The sequence below is a fragment of the Prionailurus viverrinus genome, chromosome C1 (assembly GCF_022837055.1).
Source record: "Prionailurus viverrinus isolate Anna chromosome C1, UM_Priviv_1.0, whole genome shotgun sequence".
NCBI lineage: Eukaryota > Metazoa > Chordata > Mammalia > Carnivora > Felidae > Prionailurus > Prionailurus viverrinus.
In genome coordinates, this window is record NC_062568.1 from 15,764,520 (window position 1) to 15,770,519 (window position 6,000).

Genomic DNA, 6,000 nt, shown 5'->3' on the forward strand with positions numbered 1-6,000 from the left:
TATGTTCACAAGCTTTTGTCCCAGGAAATGCACAAGGAGTACAATCATAGGATATGTTAAAGTTTCTTTTATAATTAAACACACACACACACACACACACAGGGAGAGTGGGTAGCATACACTAAAACAAAGATCCTGACAAAAAAGCAAAAAGCAAGGTAAGATCGAATCCAAAGCTAAAATAGTAATTTTGCTGCAATATTTTTCTCCCTCTCATCTCCCCCAGCCAATGTGAGTTATCAGATCCCAAGGAAGTTATGCAGTGCAACCTAGATCTTTCAGATAATGAAAAGGGTGACACTTCAAACCAGAAGTGATCATGGATTAGACTGACATAGACCAAAACAGCCACATACCATGGTGTGTCACTTGTGAACACAGACTTTGGCCAATCTGGAAGAAATAAAGAAGGAAGGCAGGATTAGCCTCATATAGACTGCACACTAAACTCACCCCCTTGAATTCAATCCTGTCATCCTTCCTGGCAAACCAATCTGCAGGTGGCCAGGTGAAAGCCACAAGTAGTTGGCCCTGGTTAGAGCAACCATAACGCTTGGAAAAATCAGCAAAAAAAAAAAAAAAAAAAGTAATGCAGGCTCCTTGTACAAACTCAGATGCTACAAAAAGATGTACAGAAAAGAGTAAAATTAGTCTGTAATCTCACCACCCATCAATAAGCACTGTTAGTGGTTTAGAGTAGCTTAGAGTGATTTTTTCTATTCCTATCCGTAGGTGCATGCCACATATTCAGCAGAAACATTTATGTATTACAGAAAAGGATCATTACATACACTTTTTCATGTCCTGGTTTTCTTTTTCAATTTATTTACTTGGACATTTTTCCATGAACAATACAATCTTTTACAGTATTCTAGAACCAAGGAGCTGGACACCAATTTCTCTGGCTTGGTTCAGACCAGACCTCCATCCACGAGGGTTTACAATGACGACCTGAGGATGGAATACAGCAGCGCTGTTCCGCCTCTGAAGGGGTTTAAAGCTTTCCTTGCTGCTAAGACTCTCCTGGGCACAGCTCTGCATCACATGGAGTTTCCATGGTACCCCGCAAGACCTTTCACTTCCTCTAACCACCAGCAGTTAGGAAGGATAAGGCAAAGGCTTTGTTCCCAGGTCAGAGCTGAAGCCCTCAGGCTCCCTGGGTAACACGCTCCTAACTTTCCAACCAGGGCTCTCCTGAACCCCCAAGATCTCCAGGCCCAAGCCGGGTGCGCTGACTGCCTTCACTAGCCACGGGAGGCGAGGCCAGGGGACGAAGAAACCCCACTAAACAGCCCCCAAGTCCTGAAGCCATCCCCACCCTCCCATATTCACACCCCGCCGCCCCTCGGCTGGGGCCCCCTGCTCCACCCCATTCTGTGGGCGCGCCTCCAGCCGCCGGGCAATAACAGAGCGCCACGCCCCACTCCCACCCCTATTATCTCCACTTGGATCTACCCTTCCCCGTGGCCGACTCCCTCTTCCAGGCTGGCATTTGGTCTCGTCCGCCTTCTCACCCGTAGAGGCACTGAACACGAGCCACGTTTGAGGCCTCCCCGAACCCAGGGGTTTCTCCAGATCCCTCTCGAGCTAGAGTACCCTTCCCGGTGGGCGGCTAAGAGCGGGTATTCCAGCGCTGCCAGTTCGCCCACCTTACTGCCGCGCTTGGGCCTGGAGGGTGAGAGGTCACCGCAGAACTTCGCTTCCCAGCAGGCAACGCGGCCGCAGTTACGCTTCATAAAGTGGGAGTGATGAAGTGGGTGATGGGGACCGGTGCCGCAAGGTCTTCCGGGACCTGTAGTTTGGGCCACGAGCCTGGCGGGAATTAGAGGACACGCACCGACGTGGGCGGGGCGGGACTGGAGCGATGCAGCCTGGGAATTGTAGTCCTCCATGCCCACAAAGGTTTAGGCAAACTTTCCGAAACTAGAAGTTCCCCAAACTAGAGTCTCGCGGTCTCAGCTTGTCTCCAGGGGAATCCCAGACAGCGGATTGATTTGGTAGCTCTTAATAAAAAGTATCCCCTGGAGCATCCATTCTAGGTGTCGATAACCTCGGAATTTAACCCCCGCCCTTTGTTCCAACTCCTACCTGACCTTCAGGGACTAAAGAGAATTGGCGTCGTGGTCATCATCGTCTTCATCGGTTGTTGTGCTGGGCATTTAATATGAATTATCTTATTTAACCTCCACAATAACCTAATGGAACATGTGTTATTCGTATCCCTACTCTATAGATGGGAAAACTGAGACAGCTATTAGCTTTTCAAGGCTTTGTTAGACTATTCGTGATTCTGAATCCGAAGTCCCCGTTCTTCAGGGAAAATCTCTAAACTATCTGATACTCTCAGAGTCAGTTTGCCCCATTTCTGAGCATCAGTACCCCTTTCCTTACATGATCAACTCAGTTATTACATATTGATGGTAATATTTCTGTCTCAGTATACACAAAGGTTTCTATTCTGTTTTCAAACATGGCTCACTTAAAAACAAAGAGGTAGATCTCTACTTAAGGATTTGGAAAAATGGCCAAGATACAATGTTAAGAAAAACAATGCACAGCAGTGTGTATAGATTGATCCGTTAAAAAAGGAAGAAGAAGGAAAGAAAAAAGCCTTACCTCTAAATGCATGTAAACTCATTTAAAAAGGTTTAGAAAGGAAACCCCAAAACTCACCAAACTGCTCAGGACCAGAATAGGATGGAACACACTTTTCTTTTTAATCTATATATTTTTCTGAATTATTTGGATTTTCTTATAATAATACTGTAGAACTTGTGTGACTTTTGAAACACAGAATCAATTTTGAAACATGCAAATCATTTTTTTTTTTAACTGACAAAGATATTGGCCTGTCTTAGCCAACTTCAGAGACATTTAGTACCAGAAAGCGTGCAGATCTCACTCTACCTCTTTTATGGACACACAAGCACAGCAACTGTGTCTCCATTTTCTCATCTGGTATCAAAAACAATATCACCTTGCTAGATCTCCTCGTTGTGGTGAGGATCAAAGCAAGACAAGAGAAGTGCTTAGTGAACTGTGAAATCCCAGAACAGATGCCAGATGGATATTGCTATTATTTGAGGTAAATCTTCTTGGTCTTTCATTTCTCTTCACCCAGCAAGAACTTTCTGCTATACAGACGAACAGAAATTAATGAACACCTTTACCTGCCCTCCCTGTCCTCCAACAGAGTCTGTTAATTTGCTAAGAAAGTTGGGTGCTGTGCTTTTCACCGTGTCTGCCCCCTATTTATATAACAGCGAGTTTACTCTGTTGTGCTCACATAAAACCTGTAAAACCACGTAGTGCCCTTTGACATGTACTAAGAGGGCATGTGGACCAGTGCAGTTTGGATCCTACATTTTCTGTACATTTGTGGATCTTATCCCCAAAAGTCCCAACCTGGTGGGTCTGGAATTGGATTAGAATTTGCAATTACCTTTTTAGCTCTCACTCACTAAAATTCTAAGAATGCCATATTAAAAATAAGAATTCCCTAAAAAAAAAAATCATCTTCAGCAAGTAATATAATCAGATGCCACTTAATATTCACATCTGTTTTGCCAATAGCATCATTTGTTGAGGCCTCACTATATCCAAGGCTTACCCCCGCCCCGCCCATACTTCTGAAGTTCTTGAGGCATCTTATAGTGAAAGTTCATTCATTAAAGGGTTTAAAGACCTGGAGGAGAGCACATAAGCCAAGAAATGGAGGGAGAAGAGAAGATACTTACAGCAGTTGAGCTCCAGTTGAACTCAGACCTTTCTGGCAGCTAAAGCAAAAAAAAAAAAAAAAAGGGGGGGGGGTGGTGCCAGGACCACACAGCTGAAGCTTGCAAACACAGGGCAACTAGCCACTGCCAAAGTGATCTGAAGCATCACCCGGTTGCCTTAGAAACCCGCAAACGAAAGGACAGTGTAGTGAGTATTCTGTAAAGTTAACATTTTTAAATGATTAATAGAATTACATATAATTATAGGTATAATTATAAATATATATGATATGTATATAAATGTAAATTATAAATCTATAGTTATATAAAAAGAGAGTTTATGTCAGTTTTTAAAAAAAAATTTTTTTAATGTTTATTTATTTTTGAGAGAGCAAGAGACAGAGTGAGAGCCAGGGAGGGCCAAGAGAGAGGGAGCCACAGAATCCAAAGCAAGCTCCAGGCTCTGAGCTGTGACACACAGCCTGGCCCAGGCTCAATCTCAAGAACCATGAGATCATGACCTGAGCGGAAGTTGGATGCTTAATCGACTGAGCCACCCAGGTGCCCCGGTGTCAGAGTTTTTCATGTTTAACTGGTTTTCTTTAGTACAGCAATGATGGTTATAAATACTTTTATTTACCAGAATAAATAAATTGTTTTCCCCTCCAAGAAAATCCAATAATGTTTAGTCTGTGAAATCCAAAAACCTGGCAGACACAACAGTAAGGGATGCCAAAGATGTGTAAGATCTATACTGTCTCTGCAAAAGTTTACTGTATCTGGAGGATAGAAAACAAATAGTTAAAATGATCAGATTTGTCAAAGGCCCTAAATATTTGTCTCAAATGTTGCTTAGGACTACTCATACTGAAAAAAGCATTTGTGGTTTATCCGAAATTCAAATGTAACTGGGTGTCTTATACTTTATCGGACAACCATAACGACAGTTCACTCATGTTATTAGTTAGGCTTAGCTGAGCTGCGAGCAAATATACATTGATATATACGAGATTTACAGATATATTGATATGTTGGATTTTAAAGCTAGAAGGGACTTCAGAGCCTATATAGTTTCCTAGGTGAGGAAATAGAGGCCAGATCAGCCTGGGTGTGTTGTAAAAATGCCCCCGGGGAAGTCAGCTTGCCCGATGTCACAGACCAGGCTGGAACAGGGAATCTCAGTCCCAGTGTGGGGCTCTTTCTAGACACTAATTAAATGGTTGTTGCATGCTTGCCCTTGCCTGATAGTATGTCTGGAAAACTACAACAGATTAAGATCCCTCCCCCTGGAGCTTACATGCTAGTGATGTAGGTGGTGGGCTTCCCACTTCTCTCTGTTTCTGATCCCCCAGAGAGGGCTTGACAGTTCTTTGGGGAGAGAGCTTTTGACAGCCTCCTCAAGGGCATGTCATTGCTCAAGTTAATTACACCTAGAGCGCTGTGATAAGACTCTGGAGCAGATGCAAAACTTTGGATGGAAAAGGAGGCTGTTCCCTCCTCCGGTGCTGCCAGTCGGCAAAGGCATTTACATATCCAAAGCACGGAGGAGCTGTGTGAAGGTTTATAAGCCAAGAAATTCACCTTCCTTAGCGGTTGTTCCGTTCTGATGGACTTAATTGCTCTGAGTCTGACAGTTCAGTTTTTCTCCCTCCTGGGTCTGCCTTTCCCTAGCTCTCCTCTCCCCCCCAAGCTCTAAATGTATCATAAAGACAGAGAAACTCCAGGATTTTTTTCACACGGTGTGTTCCATACTTTGGTGAGTATTCTCCAAGCATCATCATTTCTCTGTTTGCTCTTGGTGCCTGTGATTACTTCCCAAGCTTCTCTCTCAAATCTGGCACATACTCTGCCCAGCATAGCTTTGTGTATCCTTTGCCAAAAGCATCCCCCCCAACACCCTCATCCAGTTTTTTCAGACCTGTAAAATTTCACTTTTTGTGTTCCTCTAAAATCACAAATTTCACTTTATTTATCCATCCATCCATTCATATATTCATATAACAACCATTCGAGGACCTCCTGTGGGCCACATACAGTGCAAAGGGACTGGGATTGCAATAGTGAATAAGAACAGGAAAATGTTACCCTTTTTCCATAAAGCTTACGGTCTATTTGGGGCAGCAGGAAAAAAAAAGAAAAGGAAACAAAAAAATAAAACAAGTGCCTGAAGGACCCACGCAGAAGGTTCACGTAGAGACTGAAGAAGCAGCTATTTCAGAGTGATCAGGGAAGGCCTCCCGAGGGTTGGGGGGCAGGCATTAACCTTGAGACCCGAAGGTGGAGG

At 43.8% G+C, this 6,000-nt stretch overlaps 1 protein-coding gene across 6 annotated transcripts in view; it reads right to left on the reverse strand.

Annotated features, from left to right (window-relative positions):
- SMARCAL1 (SWI/SNF related, matrix associated, actin dependent regulator of chromatin, subfamily a like 1) overlaps positions 1–1,746 on the reverse strand; it is a 53,679-nt gene extending 51,933 nt beyond the window's left edge. For 3 of the 6 annotated variants that reach the window (XM_047870691.1, XM_047870690.1, XM_047870686.1), the window contains exons 1-2: positions 1,515–1,705; positions 357–393 (exon numbers count right to left, since the gene is read on the reverse strand). The gene's annotated coding sequence lies outside the window, so the exon portion shown is untranslated. Of the gene's footprint in view, positions 1–356; positions 394–791; positions 1,035–1,455; positions 1,479–1,514 lie in introns of those variants that run through there. The other 3 variants (XM_047870687.1, XM_047870688.1, XM_047870689.1) reach the window with 3 other exon arrangements.
- Positions 1,747–6,000: the final 4,254 nt, after the last annotated feature.